This window comes from Neomonachus schauinslandi, chromosome 1 (assembly GCF_002201575.2).
Source record: "Neomonachus schauinslandi chromosome 1, ASM220157v2, whole genome shotgun sequence".
NCBI lineage: Eukaryota > Metazoa > Chordata > Mammalia > Carnivora > Phocidae > Neomonachus > Neomonachus schauinslandi.
The window spans coordinates 185,704,155-185,720,182 of record NC_058403.1 but is presented as its reverse complement, the minus strand read 5'-3'; the positions used below and the strand labels follow the sequence as shown (position 1 = coordinate 185,720,182).

Here is a 16,028-nt window from a genome sequence, read left to right as displayed (position 1 = left end):
AAGGAGGCCAAGGAAGTGTGCCCGGCTCCCACCAGAGCTTATTGTAGGCAAAGCTAGTTAAGTACTGTGTAGGGCTTCGTGGAAAGAAAAGAAATGTTCAGTTGAGAAGAGCCTGCCCCCAACAGGCAGTGGGAGTTGCTTGTGGAGTTTGTCCCTGAATGAGGTTGCTTGGGCACCCATTAAGTCTTCACTAAATATTTGCAAACGATGAAAAGATCAGGTACTTCGGATTCCCTGCCTGAGACATGGGAGTGACCATCTTGCTTCTAAAGAACTGAATGCTGGACTATGGCGATTTTCTGTGCACTTAAAAGATCAGAGGCACATTTGTAAGGTAAAGGGTTATCTGTGTCTTTGTTTTGACTTTTTGGCGGGGGTTCCAGGGGGCGGGTTTGTGTTTATGAGGAATTGTAACAACAACAACAAAAAATCCAAAAAGGACATGTGTTTTAAAAACCCTTGTTTACCTCTCCCTGCCTTTTCCTACAACTCCTCTTTGTCTCCAGTTTTCAAGACCACGGACTTGTTAATGTCTCTTTAAAAAAAAATAAATCTGGAAGTAATGTAGGTGAGTTTCATTTTGAGGACTGATGATTGAAATCTATAACAGATACGTTTGTGGCTTGCTCCCATTCTGAAGAGGATGGGGAGGTTTGTAAGGGAGAGCTGTGTAAGATTGCTTGAAGTAGCTAGAGGGCTCCCTGTGCCATCGTGTGCTTCTATAGGGACATCTGTGCTTGGAGGGGCCATTTTACCTGGTATCATTTGTGGCAGAATCTTTGGTGTTTTGACAGGAAAAAATATATAACCTATATGAGATGGTTTGCCAGGCCTCTACAGGTTCAAAGATTTTATGAATATAGTGCTTGGTAAGCTTCTTTTCAAAAACATTGTAAAAAAGTGCTTTTAGGGTTACGTGGAGGAATGACAGCGGACCAGGTTGGAGATGTGGCCGGCTTCTCTTTTTGAAGCCCCTCTAGCTGGATTGGGTGGTATTCCTGCTGTACTGGGTGTGGGAGGCAGCTTTCACATTGAGGGAGAACTTCGCTTCTCTTGAGGGTCACTGTACTGGTTTGTCAGCTTATAGTAAGGAAAAGTCTTGTAGGAGCCTGAAACTTGTTAATACTTTCTGTTTTTGTTTTTAAGCCAGGTAGCTATGGAGAGTTGTACTGAATATATTGAAGTATGTAATATTACGGTCTCGCAGCCAGCTTGCCTCTCCCATTACGAGCTGTGCTGCCTTAGACAAGTTACTTAACCTCTCTGTGCCTGTCTTTTTTTCCTCTCTCTCTGTGAAGTGGCACAGCGATAGTACCCTGACTCCTAAGGTCTTCGTGTGGCTTGAGCAAGAATGCATGCTAAAGGACTGAGAACTTCGCATGGTCAACAGTAAGTGCTCAGTACATTAGCCATTTTTATTTTATGTGTACTAAAGAGATTTGAAGAGGAGTGTACGGGAAGAGGAGACTAGAACCGAGAAGGACAACTGTATGTAAAAACAAAAACATTTAAAAAGTATTTACATAAACTTGCGCGATGGGTTCTGGACCTAGTTTTGCTGTTGAGGGCGAGGAGTTAGAAGGACTAGCAAGCGGATATCCCATGTAAAAATAGTGAAATGGTTAGTTTTTGAGACTTAAATGAGAAGGCCTCAACAAAGTCTGAGAGGCCTCCTCGCTCACGTTGCAAAGGAGGGTCTCCACGTCCCCAACTTTAAATGGGAAAAATGTTTTCCTCAGGTTTAAAAGGTGCCACGTGAATCTCCAAGGTGTTATCCTTTGTAGAAAGAGCTGCTTGGTCCTGCACCCTGGGATGCTGATTCTTCTCAGGCCTTCTGGACTGTGTTGTAACCCAGGAGGATGAGTGTGCCTGTTACTGTCATTTCTGGCTTTTAATTTTGTGCTGCTGTTGGGAAGCAAACCGTACCATTTGAGTATTGCTTTTTTTTTTTTTAAAGATTTTATTTATTTATTTGACACAGAGAGAGAGAGAGAGAGCACAAGTAGGCAGAGCAGCAGGCAGAGGGAGAGGGAGAAGCAGGCTCTCTGCTGAGCAGGGAGCCCGATGTGGGGCTCGATTCCAGGACCCTGGGATCATGACCTGAGCTGAAGGCAGCCGCTTAACCGACTGAGCCACCCAGGCGCTCCGAGTATTGCTTTTATTTTGTACTTGTATGGCCCTTGGACACAGGCATGTCCCTGTCTCCATATCTTCATGGCTTCAGACCTGCAGAGCATGCCGGAGAGAGCCCCACACCGTGCATAGCTTCTGCCCTCGAATCAATTTTTTGCAGACTGAAATCAGCATGATGGTTTTCTGGCCAAACAACAAAATGCGATTTTCAGCCACTCGACTTAGCTATTTTGGGGCTTGTGGCAAAGTGACACAGTTGGCTGCTAAAATCTAGCAACTAAAAAAGAAGAAATGAAAGCATAGTTCATGGAATATGTAACACTTCCATGTAAGAAAATAGGACAACTGATCTTATTTTTGGGTCTGCGATAGTATTTTTCTAAACGGGGAGAGCGAAACAGGTTTGTGGATTGATATTGCAATGGGTATACTTTTGAGGAATTCACACTGGTTGTATGATCCAAGAGGTAGTTGAATTCTCACCACACTGCGGCCTTGTAAACTCCACAGTACACTTAAATCAGATAAATGCATCAATTTGGAATAGTTTAGATAGAGGACACAGCCATAAACAATTTACCAAATATGAAAGCACAGGCCAGATTAGTGAGGAAATGTCACTGACTTTTCACAAGAGTAAAGTTAGTCACGCATTGTCAAAAGGATTTAATTACAAAGCAATTGTTATTTATAAATGATTTCTCTTCCATTTTTTTTTTTTTTTTTAGTTCACTTTTCCCGAAGTGTTTCCATTCAGCAAGCGTGGAGGCTGAGAGCTACCTGTGCTCTTGGCTGTGGCACTGGGTAGTTGGGCTGCCTTGGGCGAATTAGCCAACATCTTGTGGAAGTGGGGCTGAGTGGTGTTGGTGGTCTGGGAGGTTGAGATAGATCTACCTCTTCTTCAGGAACCACTCTAGGACCCCAGAGGCCTAGGTTGAAGTTCTTGTTCTATTACAGCAGTGTTACCTTGGGCAAATGGGCCTCAGTTTTTTAATCTATAAAATGGGAACAGTGGTTATACTAGCTCACACTCACCAAGTGCTTGCCAGTATCCAGGCACTGTGCCTAAGGTTTTTTTTTTTTTTTAAGATTTTATTTATTTATTTGAGGGAGAGAGGGAGAGAGCATGAGCAGGGGGATAGGCAGAGGGAGAAGCAGACTCCCTGCTGAGGGAGCCTGATGTTGGACTTGATCCCAGGACCCTGGAATCTTGACCTGAGCCACCCAGGCGCCCCTTTGTCTAAGCTTTTTATGTACCTTTGATCTACCTGGAAGTAGAAACTGAGTATGTTTGCTTTAGGATGAAGTAACTAAAGCTGAGCGAAGTTGTCCTTCATCCAAGGTGTCACCCTGTAGTAAGTGGGAGGTGGCTAGAATACGTCTCTCTTAATCATCTCTCAGGCTAATTTTGAATTTCAGACTGGTTGTGTTTGTTTGAAAACTGTTTTTCCAAATTACATAGGAAGGCCAATTAAGAGACAGACCCAGCCTGGTGTATTTTGCCCTCCTTATTTTCCCATATAAGCGAGGACCATAAACACTGGGTGAAGTGAAGGTGTCTTCCTGTATTTGCCACACGTAAATAAGGAAATATCATGCAATTAGTATAGGACTTTGTTTGGTTTCATTGAAGAGATGAACTTTCAGCAAATTACTTTAGCTTCTCAATAAGGTGATAATAACTGTGGACAGAGGGAGTTTGTTGGTGGAAGTTTTTTTGATTCCTCTTCAGAGTGATCCAGTGTAGTCTGTAATTTGAGAACTCTTGTTTGGGACATTGAATAAGGTTATGTTCTAACACTGTGGTATTATTATTCTCCCATATATCATTTAAGTGTGGGCTGCAGGCTCTGGAGCTCAGCTATCCTGATTGTGTCCTTTTTTGACTGCAGGAAAAGGTCTGAGGGAGTTGTACCTGGGGGCAAGAGATGATTTAGGTTCTGGATTTTTCCTCTGCAGTTTAGAACTAGCCACGGGAGCCAGCCAAGCCAGCTGTGGGATCTAGGCAACACCCTCTGTTTCTTTGGGGTTCCCCCCCTCACATACCCTTAACTAAATGGCTTCTGAGATTCGTCTGGAATTTTAGGGATTGTTGATGCCAGGCTGGGCAGTTGGGGAGGTCGTGGCCTTTCTGTAGTATGCAAGTCAAATGCTCACTGCATATGATACTGTGATTTCTGAGATGTACTGCTTAACTTTCCTCTGAGAGCTTGCTTCCTAAGGCTCTGTCTGTGAACCCTTTGATTATGTTGCTAACCTTGTGACAGAGTATCCCGAGGGAGTAGCAGACAAGGTGGTGAGTGGATCTTGGTTAATGGAATGCCTATAAGCAATTTTTTTTGGTTTAAACATTAAACCTTATTTCTCCAGGAGTCCAGGGCAAAAATGGAGGCTTGTTCATGCCAATCAAGTTATGTATGGCCTTTAAAACGAACGTGATTTGTGATTGGGGTTTGGGGGGGGCAGGATTCTTTGTCTTAAAAAGCGAACACAAAGTTGGTTCTGGATCTTACTCTGGAAAAGAGAAACGGAGACAGGCCAGTCATTTGGGTTATCTGGAGTTCTGCAGGGGGCATCTGGCCATACTGTTTTGGCCATAGTGTGTTGAAAAGAAAAAAATGAAATAAAAAAATTGGGGCATTTTGCATTCATGCCATCAACAAGTGTATCCTGAGAACTTACAGTGTGTCAGGCACTGTTCTAGGCACTGGGGGGTGGGGATAGTGGTGACCAAAACTCCTGTCTTCATGGTGGCTTCCCATAGAAGTCTGGGTTACTCCTGAAAAATGGGAAAATATTGCAACCTAGGGCCTGTGTCCTTGCTTGGCAACAGCAGTGAGCTTGAATTCAGTAGTGGCTGCCCCCTGAGATGGGGCGCTCACCTGGCCCCCAGAGGTTATTTACAACACTCAGCTGGTCCCTGGAGGTGTTTGCCATCTGTGCGTAGGAGATTTCTGTTCTGCTTGAGGGAAAGATTTTTTTGTTACTGTTTGTTTGAGGTTTTGTATTCTCTGGATTGTTTGTATGTAAATGTAGATGTATGCATATGTGTTACTGCAAGGAAGACCATCCCTGGCTAATGGAATGACTTCGTTCCTATCAGTCTGGCCTATGAAAGCTGGAGCTCAGCTCTGCTGGTTGTGTCCTTTTTTTGCTCTGTAAGTGACCTGCTGCTTGGGTATTTTACAGTAACATGGTGACTTCTATTGCTGATCTAAATTGCTGTTGGCTTATTCAATTTTTAAAAAAAGTTGTTTTAAAAAATGTATCATTTGATTTAAGAACTAGCTGTCTTGGTCACTTTCTTTCTTTTTTTTTAAGATTTTATTTATTCGTAAGAGACAGAGAGAGAGAGAGAGGCAGAGGGAGAAGCAGGCTCCCCGCTGAGCAGGGAGCCCGATGCGGGACCTGATCCCAGGACGCTGGGATCATGACCTGAGCCGAAGGTAGACGCTCAACCATCTGAGCCACCCAGGTGCCCTTGGTCACTTTCTTGTTACCCAACTATCCAGGAAGGGGATGATGGTGGTAGAGAGTAGGGTAAAAGAGGAGGGTGACCAATATAGAAGGATCTGAGTCCATTAATAGTGCAGATGTCATTTTAGTGGGTCCCCTGCCAAATATTTTTTTCACACAACGTCCTTGAGCCATAATTTTTTTTTTGCATATGATACCCATGCATGGATTAATATAGGATAGAAATATCCCACTTTAATTTTTCCAACAACAACATATGAGAACCTAAACTTTGAATGAAGTAGAGTGACCAGCTTTTGGCATAGACAGATGGAGGATTTGATTTCTTCGCCGTCCTTCCAGCACATTTCCTTAAGTGGCCATTCTAGTATATGGCATATTCACATGAATTCCTCATATATGATTCAGAGCCTACGTAGGCTGTTTGCTCTTTGAGACCAGGATGTCATTCCTCCTTCCGTCTGCTCTGTCTTCAGTACCTAGGTGGTGTTAGTCATATTTGAGGACTGATAGAATGAATGGTCCCTAAAACACTTAAGAGAACATTTTACAAGACATTGATATCATTGGTGTGGTTTCCAGAAATCTCACATTTGTAGATTGCATCCTCATTAGAGATATGACATCCAAGGTTAGCTTCTTCCTTAAAAGAATTCAGAGTGTATATATTGTCATGGTGTTTGAAGTCCCATCTTTTAAAGAGAGAGAAGCTAAATTTGCACCTTCTATTGCTGGCCACCGAGGTATCTTTTGCTGGAAACAAAATAAATTCTAATTAGAGTTGAATGTCTTAAGGGGCAGCAGGGTTATGTTTTGATGATCACAAACTTTTTTTTTTTCTTCTCTGTGGAATAACTTAGGCTACATTCTGATGAACTCGTGTTCATTTCCATCCGTAGTACCCTGGGCTTTAAAGGGTTGATTCTGGAGGAGTAGGCATTCTTTATTTCTGCTTCGGTTGTTCTAGTCCTAGTGACATGAGGTATCTAGAGGGTGGCAGAGCTTGCTTGAGCTGACCATAGAGCCTGAAGATGCATGTTGATCTATTGCCTGGTAATGGCTTTGGGCGGGTTGGTCTAGGAAAAGGGCTTGCCTGAACTGATCATTTTTGCTTGCTTGAAAAGTATTGGTTGACCACCTTGTCGAATGGCCTTGATGAGACAGAGAATCGCTGGTGCAGTATGGTGATTCCAAATGTTGCCTAGACAGAACCTAAGTTTTCTAGAACACATTGCTGGTCGACGCCCACCCTATTTTATTCTTCCATCCATTCGTTTTCTCAAACTAGTCATTTTCTCTGCTTACTTGTGTGCAAAGGCCCTGTGGAGGGTAAGGACAATCACTTGACAGTTTTAGGCATCAGCCCCTCATTTTCTTGACTGATCAGCTGGTGCAGAAGCTGCTGAAATTATTTCGTGTGATAGAGGGTGGGTAAACACTGGCATTAGAGTTCTTCGGGGCCCTTTTTTAGGATGTGCTTTTGAAAAGAGAAGCTTCCCAGTAACTGAGGCAAAGGGGAGCTGCTGGTTCTTGAGGTTTCTGCCTTCACTCGGATGCCAAGTGGAGGAAAAACTGATTTCTGGAGAATGTGGGGGGAAATGGTAAGCACTCTGGCCAGAGAAACAAAAGAGTCTGCAGAAATAATTCTTCTTCTTTTTTTTTTTCTTTTAAAGATTTTATTTATTTATTTGAGAGAGAGAGAATGAGAGAGAGAGAACACCTGAGAGGGGATAGGGTCAGAGGACGAAGCAGGCTCCCCGCCGAGCAGGAAGCCCGATGCGGGACCCGATCCAGGGACTGCAGGATCATGACCTGAGCCGAAGGCAGTCGCTCAACCAACTGAGCCACCCAGGCGCCCCCCCCCCTTTTTTTTTAAGATTTTTTTATTTATTCATTTGAGAGAGGGAGAGAGACAAGAGAGAGCACAAGCAAGGGGAGAGGCAGAGAGAGGGAGAAGCAGACTCCCCACTGAGCCGGGAGCCCGACATGGGGCTCGATCCCAGGACCTGGAGATCATGACCGGAGCCAAAGGCAGACGCCTAACCGTCTGAGCCACCCAGGCGCCCCTGAAGAAATAATTCTTAACGTGCCTCGGGACCTTTAACAATTTTGAGGAAATGAGACTTAAGACAGGTGGATTCTGGTGAAACAGGCCACTGACAAGCTCATGGGTTTTGAATTGCACAGGTCTGTCCATCAACTTAAGTAACTGGCCCAACTTCGAGAATCCTAGCTTTGTGCTTTACTTACCTGGGCCAGTGAGTTAAATTAGTTTTCTCATCTGTAAAATAAATAAGCGTTTTAACCTCCTAGAGTCCTTTTGAGGATGCAGGGAGACCGTGAGTGCAAAGTACCAGAAAAGCATTAGGTACACAGGGCACTATAAATGGTGCCTAGCTGTTTTTAATAAAATCTATAAGAAATCCTTCCATAAATAGGCTCTTAGTTAATGCCCTGCAACCCCATGAAGAGGTGGGAGAGATGGCCCTCAGGGAGAGCGGAGATCCCACAGTTAATGAAATGGCCGAATCAGAATTTGAACTTGGCTTTCTAGATGGTGTCATGTTCCTTTGCTGCTAACAGAGTAGGTGGTGGATAAATTAAGGTGCATGTGCTACTCGGGAACATTTTCTGTTGACAGAGATTTACCAAAGATGGCTCTTAGGTTTCCATTTGCCCTGTATGCCCCCAGCTTGAAGGAACAGGTTTACAGTTACCCTTGGTATCTCATAACCGAAATTATCTGTGTGGGTAGTATGTACATATATCTGTTAACGTGGAGCCCGGCCTACCCCTCGGGTACACACACAGATGGAAGTAGTCCGTGAAAGTCTGTAGCATGTGTGTGTTCGTGTGTGTTTGTCTCCTCCTTGCCCCGGTGTCATTTTGCAGTTTTTCTACACAGGGATTGGAAATTGGCATTTGAGGTGAAGGTCCTCATTGCCCTAGCCTTGACAGACATTGCGTATTGATCCCCGAGCTCTTTCCTGCTGACACCTGAACTGGGTCTTGAAATTCTTTGTCAAGAGTTGGCCTGGAGAGGACTTTTGTGCCATCACTCTGCTATTCTGAGACATTTAGCCGGCCTTAGAAGATAGCATAAGGAAAAGCATTTCCAAGGGGCTTTTATAGTCTTGCTGCTATAGGGGCGCTTTTTAAGCCATGGAGCTATTTTGAAATTGACCTGAAAGAGCAGGTATCAATAGCAGGTATCATGTGCAAAGGTTTCCTGATCCATGACATTGATTTTGGCTCATATTTGACTCACGTTCATTTATTCAGGGGGAAAAAAAATCCAATCTCTTGGTGGTGGTTACGTCATATGCTAATTGGTGAGCTTTACTAATGCAGGTTTGGGGACTTAAAATTCGTTGCTTATTTTTCCTTTCTTCAAAGCCCAGAGGTTTTGCATCAGATTAAGGCTCCTGTAGGACTGTTTGTATTCCAAAGTGACACCTTTCTGAATTCTTAGCTATTTAAGTAAGTGTTAAGTATGGGCTTGGTGACAGCAGTCTTTAAAAGTGTGACTGACTAAATGGATTCTTTCCCCCTGTTGTTTACATCTGGTAAAGTGTCTTGTGTTTACTCTGAATAAATTCATTGTTATCTTTAGGTAGCTTGTTTCTCAAAATTTGAGTGGTCCCTGATCAGGGTTATTTTTGCTACCAAAATTGGATAGCAGGGATAAAAGGTGAAAGGAATTCTTTTGTGAAGCTGACATCAGGTAACTCTTTGGTATTTGGTAATACACCAAGTACTTGGATGACGTCAAGTAATCCCGTATTTGTTCCCTGGATATGAATTTTTCCCCCTAAAGGTCCCCTCTGTCTGCTACAGTAGCCACTGGCTACATAAAGCTATTGAACACCCAAAATGTGGCTTGTCTGAATTGAGATTTTTTTTTTTAAAGATTTTATTTATTTATTAGAGAGAGAGAGAAAGCGAGAGAGGGAACACAAGCAGGGGGAGTGGGAGAGGGAGAAGCAGGCTCCCGGCCGAGCAGAGAGCCCGATGCGGGGCTCGATCCCAGGACCTGGGATCATGATCTGAGCCGAAGGCAGACGCTGAACGACTGAGCCACCCAGGCACCCCTGAGATGTGCTTTAAGTGTAAAATGCACACTGGGTTTCAAAGACATATGGAAAAAGTATGTAAAATAGCTCATTAAAATTTTACATTGATTGTCTGTTGAAATGATAATATTTTCAATATATCGGGTTAAGTGGAATGAACTACTAAAATTTATATCGCCTGTTTCTTTTTACCGTTTCATGTGATGTGACTACCATAAAACTTAAAATTACATATGTAGCTTGCTTTCCTCTCTTGTATGGCAGTTTTATCTGGTAGCACGGGTCTAGAGTGCTCTTTCCACGCTTATCTTGCCTTCCAGAAGAGCATTTCCCAGCTGGACCCCAGTGTGACAAATAACCTCTCTTCCCCTTCCGTATCTTTTTAACACATAGGGCCAGGAGACTCCTGTCATTGGTGGAAGGGCTTGCCTCCTGGAAGGTGCTGTCCCCAGCAGGCACTAGTCTGGGTATCAGGATAGAGAGTGGAGGTCATTTAGCCGTGTGGGCTTGTCTGCCCATCTGTGAAATGGGGTAACAGTCGTGAGGTTGTTGAAGGACTAAATGAGGAAAGCGGTGTAAGGCAGTTGACACAGGCCCTGGCAGATAGTAAGCATTTGAAAATAACAGCCATTATTGTTATTTTACTAGCTCCTGAGTGGGCATTTGGCAGAGTTCCTGGCTTTGGTTTCTCCCTCTTCTGGTTCCAGTTGGTGATGCATTGTGGGATCTGTGGAGGGTTGCAGAGCCGACCTGCATGCTTTTAAAAACGCCAACTTCTGCTGCCCTGGACATGCAGGACAGCGTGGAAGACTGTGAGCATTCTGACTGAGCTTGTGCTCAGCAGTTTGAAAGGCAGAATGGACCTCAGAGATCTTCAGACTTGCAAGCTGGTTGTGGGGTTGTCAAGACTGCGAATCCATCCCAGTGCCTGTCCCCTCCTGCCTGGTGGGAGGAGGCTGTGGAATGTCTCCTCATGCAGCACCCTGGGCCCTTGCTTTTGTTCTCCTGTGTATTTGGTTTTATTGAGGCCCAAGTTCCCATCTCTAGTTAATAGTCAGGTTCATAGCAGATCCACGCGCTGGACTACAGGCTGTCAGCATTGGTCCAGGCGTTAACACAGCTGTGGATTCAGTGAGTTGGAGCAGGTGCATCTAGAGTGTAGAGCTGTTCATACTCCTCTTAAGATGTTTGGTTTCTTTCTCCAACAGAATATGAAAATAGGAGGCTCTTCCAAGCAGAGTAAATATCCTGAACTTGCCAACCTGCTACTTAATTATGAAGTGGGAGATGGGGAAAATGAGAGAGAGGAACGCCCTTTTCTTGGACAGCTCAGGTCCACCTAGAAAGGGTTTCTAGCACTGGGTCCTGTGTATCAGTGCCCATCTGCAGGTCAGGAACTTGGGCAGGGGTGGCCGATGCTGGAAGGAAGTGGCTAGTTGGCTGGGAAGACCCATCCCTATTGAATTATTTTTCAGGGTCTGGTTGGGAATGCTTCCTTCACAGGGAACGTTTGACAGGGTGGACACATGCCCTTTGTTTGGTGCAGGTGATAAGAATCTGGCTTTCAGTTCCAAGTTCTTTTAGGAGGGATAAACAAGGATGTTGAAGTCCTCAAGTTAGGGTGTTGAAGAAGCATTAGCAGGTCCTCAGGCCGCACCTTGAGTCGGCTGTGGACACCCAGGGGGAGGGGTGGGGAGAGCAGCCGTGCATGCCCACGTGGAAAGGGCAAGAAAAGGAGTTCTCCGAGGACTTTCTTGTTCTCTTTGGCATAGCCAGATTTCAGAGTGACTCGTAAAGGAGCATGGTCCTCCAGGCCTTTCTGTCCACACAGAGCTTTAGTGTTTCTGTTGCCAGGTTATCAGGGCACCTCCGTTTTTAGGTTTTGTGTGATCTCCTGTGTCTGCTACTCTGTCAGTTGCCTCCCTCCTGGCCTTTGACTAGGTCTGGGAGTTTTATACTCCTGAATAGTGTTTTCTGCTCTAAGCCCTGATTTCTAGGAAGAACACCTCCCTCCCAAGCCATTCTTGCTTGCAAGGGAGAGTGAGGGTATCCAGAAATTTGGCTGTTCCTCCTTCTCCAGGTGTTTCTATAGTGTGGCATGGCTAACATTCACTGTTGTTGGTTGAGCACCTACTATGAGCAGGTGGGCCACGCTAGGGGCCAGACACACCCTATTCGAAATCCTTGTATTTCTCAGGTGCGCAAGTAGATATTTTGCTTAGTTAAGAAACTTGCCCAGCATCAGATAGCTTTGAAGGTGGGGATCCAAGTCTCTTGACTTCAAAGCCAGAAATCTTTTTCCGAACAACATGGGCTTCTATTAATAGATAATTGGCTTTGCACTTCTTGTGAATTGCACTCACTGGGTTGAACTCTGGGTTCATTCTGAAAAGGCAAAAGGCCAGGTGAGCGAGGACTGAAGGCTAACTTGGACAGATGTCTTAATTCTTTCACACTTGGCCAACGTAGGGATATATGGAATAGGGTCAAGTCTTTGTGTGTATTCTGACTTCTGACTAACTAACGTTGATGAAATGCTAGAATGTATTTTAAACTCAATAAATGATATGTATGTTAATAAAAATAAGGAAAAAAAGCCTTACTGGGTAAGTGTGTTTTATTCCTGTGGCCCAGAATAAAGTCAAAGGACTTAAAGATTATTATTTTCTTTTGGCTATAGAAACCTTTCAGGAGCTCTTGGTAAATTACCTTGGATAACAGGATATAATTATACCTTTCATCCGCTGAAGGCATGTTTGCAGGGTACTGTGTGATTTGTACAGTTCCTGGAGGTTTCTGAGTAGTTCCAGAGAAGTAATGTCTTTGATGGAGGGAAAATATTTCTGTTTCCTTTCTTGCTATCTTAGTCTCAGAGCCTAGCCAGCAGACGTTCTCATTCTGACTTTTCTAAGGCTTTGGGGCTCAGTCCACTCAGATATTTTGTCAATATTTTTGGCATCATCTATAGCCAAGAGAGCAACCAGGTAATCGGGGATGCATTTTTAACTTTACTTACTTGGTGGTGGATACTTCTAAAGGCGGAATAGGTAGGTGGACATTTTTTGAATAATGAACCCACCTCACTGAGTTCTGTTAGTTCCTTCCTGGAGAAGCTGTTGTAAATCTAAAGCCATCAATTCCCTGGGAGAAAGTTGCCAAGGTTTGTTTTCTTCTTTCTTTCTTGCCACACCTGTTAATTAGTTCCAGACACTAGCTAATCAGATGGCAAGCGGGGAAAGCTCAAGGGTGAGAAGCAAGGTCAAATCAGTTGTCTTTCTCCCTATAACTGAAGCCCTCCTTTGAACAGAAAGCGTTTGCAGGGTTGTTTTTCCTCTGTTCCCAAACTCTGTGTTTGAGTCATTTGTGAGTGCAGCCTGCACATGGCTGTGGGGCTCTTTGTCGCTTGTGATGTTAGATATGTGCTCGCCTATTTGAGAGTATGTGGCTGCAAGAATGTGGGAGGGGAAAGCAGTGAGCAAGAGGGGCAAGGAGTAAATGAGAGAACCTAGAGTTGCTGCTTCATCTTGGCAGTTGCTGGATCCTTAAGTTTTTTGGCCGGGCATGCTAAATAGAGAGATATATAGTATATAAATGATACAAATTACAAGGATAGCGACATGAGTGGCCAAGGTGATAAGTTGTTTTCAATACATTATTTCTTATCTTGGCATGGCTCTTGAGACAGATACTGCTTCCCTAGGAGGGCATGGAGAGGATGAGAACTTAAACAGTTTAGCCAGGGCAGTGAACGCAGCTAGAAGGCAGTGTAATTTGAACCCAGGGAGCCTTTGCCTTTGTTCAACAAGAGTGGGATCAGTGTTGAATTTAACCACACACTTGTGTCTCTTGAGATGCTGGGAAGGGAAAGATGACCAGGTTCACTGTTGGGTGAGGCTGTTGACTTCTTGACTTTGCTATTTCCAATCTATAGACTGAAATGAAGGTCTGAGCTGTCCAGTGGGATGTCATGGTTTGTACCTACAAAGGGAGGGTATCCTCTTGTACATTATGGCAAGGAAAGGAATGGATACAAATCAAATAAAAGTGGAAACGTCGGTGTGTGTAGCACTTTGCTTCATGTTTATGGGGATTCTAAAAACGTGTGTGAATTGGGGAAATAAGGTAAAGGCCCATAAAACAGTTTGCCTAGCTGTTTGGGGCTGAAGATACGATAAACTGGTGAAATACTGATTCAATCCCTGAGTGTTCAGGAGCAATAGAGAGATGAGAAAGATGCGTGCTCTCTAAGCCTCCGAAAGGCTGGCTGAAATTTTCTATGTGCACAGGAAGGAGGGGGAGCTAGTGAGCAGAGACAGGAATGATTCTGTTAAGGCGGGTTGACTCATGGTGAATGGGCATATTCCAAGAGCAGAGTCATGCCATTCTGGGACACAGACCCGTGTCTGCCTTTATCTTAGCTGCTGCCTCATGATGGAAAGCCACGAGTGACCGTCTGCTTGCAGATGGTCCCTGCGGAGATTTGAGAGGCATGGAAGCCAATGTTGGATGCATTGGCTGGCCCCTGACTGCCAGGCTGAGGCACTCGGACTTGATTGTGGAGTCTGTAAAATTTACCAGGGAGAGACTTTCCCACATGGCCTTGTACACTGGGACTGTCGTGTTTTCTTGCTTTGTTCTGGGCTAGCTTGGTTTCCTTAGTCCCCGATTTCCTCATCCATAAGATGGGATAATGGTCATGATCATATAAGCTTGACGTTTTTAGAATTAAGGCCCTGTCCCCTGCAAGCACACGGCTATGGTTATTATTATTATTATTATATTATAGCACTCTTGATTTTGCCTGCCCAGCATCCCTTCACCCTATTTTGCTCTTAGCATCCTTGCTACTCTTGGGGTAATGATGCCTCCAGGACCTTCTGCTGATCGGGGGGCTCTATCCATCCCTCTTTGAGGGTGGCACAAAACCCAGGTGAGGCCGGTCATGGTCATACCTTTTCTCCCTGGAATTGGAGGATTAAGGCAAGTGACACAAGAATACTGACCTCTCTCTTCGTTCCTGCTGTCTGAATTCCCAGAGCTGCCCTGATCCTTGCCCTTTCAGAAGCTGGATTGTTTGGCTGTTGATTGGATTCTTTGAGATGTTCCAAATCCTTTCAATACATTCTTTTTTCTGCCTATGTTAACCAAGGGTGGATTTCGGTCCTTTTCAATCAAAGGGCACCAGTATCAGACGGAAATACATAACGGGGTTGGTAACCAGGTATATTGAGAAGGACAGGAACCATCTCCCTGGCCTACCCGCAATAGTCCTTTAATAATGGCTTCATTCCTCTCTTTGGTTTTTTTTTTGAGTTCATTCGTTTTGAGCTTTTTTTTTTTTTTTAAAGATTTTATTTATTTGACAGAGAGAGACACAGTGAGAGAGGGAACACAAGCAGGGGGAGTGGGAGAGGGAGAAGCAGGCTTCCCGCGGAGCAGGGAGCCCGATGCGGGGCTCGATCCCAGGACCCTGGGATCATGACCTGAGCCGAAGGCAGACACTTAACGACTGAGCCACCCAGGCGCCCCCGTTTTGAGCTTTTTATCTCCAGGAATTCAAAGCGTTTTATTTTGGTGCTAGGGACAGCTTCTCTCAAGGAGAGATGCTGATAACACTTAGCCTTAACTGCTTCTTTTGATTTTTGTAAATGAGAATTCTAAGGATCTGTAAGGAAACAAGTAAAACTTAATTGAATAACATTTAGAGGCGGAATTAAAAAAAATAATAAGAGTCCATAATGGTAAGAGGCCCTGGAGGATGAGATTAATGCAGAGCTGTGAGTCCGGGTGTGTATTTTGTCCGCACCTCACCCTGTCTATCATGTTGTAAATACTGCTTAGACCAGAGGTCAGCAGAGTGTCTGATGGCCTCCAGAGCTCTCTCTTATCATATCTTGTCCCTGCTCACAGTTTTCTCTGCTCGCATTATTGGACAGCAAATGTTCCAACCTAAATTAAAATCAATAAGAAGCAATTTCATTTTGTTTTAACTACGAAGACATGCGCGCTTCCAGCAGAGTACCGTACCTTCAAGTAAAGTTCAGTTTTGTTTTGTTTCGTGTCGCTTTCCTCTTTCCGGCTGGGGCCCCAAACGCGTTAATTTTTCAGCGTAAGACGTTGCCGATGCTGCCCTGCTTTGATACAGGCCTCGTGGTCCTCCTCCTCTTTTTTACAACTGGGATGGTTGTCATCTGAGTTGTGCTGGTGTTTTGTAGATCCTTGACAATCAAAGCGCCATTGGGTTTGTCTAGCGATCACAGGAGAGCTTGTTGGAAATGCAGGACCTTGGCCCTGCCTCAGACTGATGGAGCCGGAATTTGCTCTGTAGCAAGACCCCCCCCCCCC

General features: G+C 44.5%; 1 protein-coding gene across 2 annotated transcripts in view; it reads left to right on the top strand.

Annotated features, from left to right (window-relative positions):
* PTPRG (protein tyrosine phosphatase receptor type G) overlaps positions 1–16,028 on the top strand; it is a 701,884-nt gene that overhangs the window by 5,030 nt on the left and 680,826 nt on the right. The gene's annotated exons all lie outside the window — the stretch shown is intronic.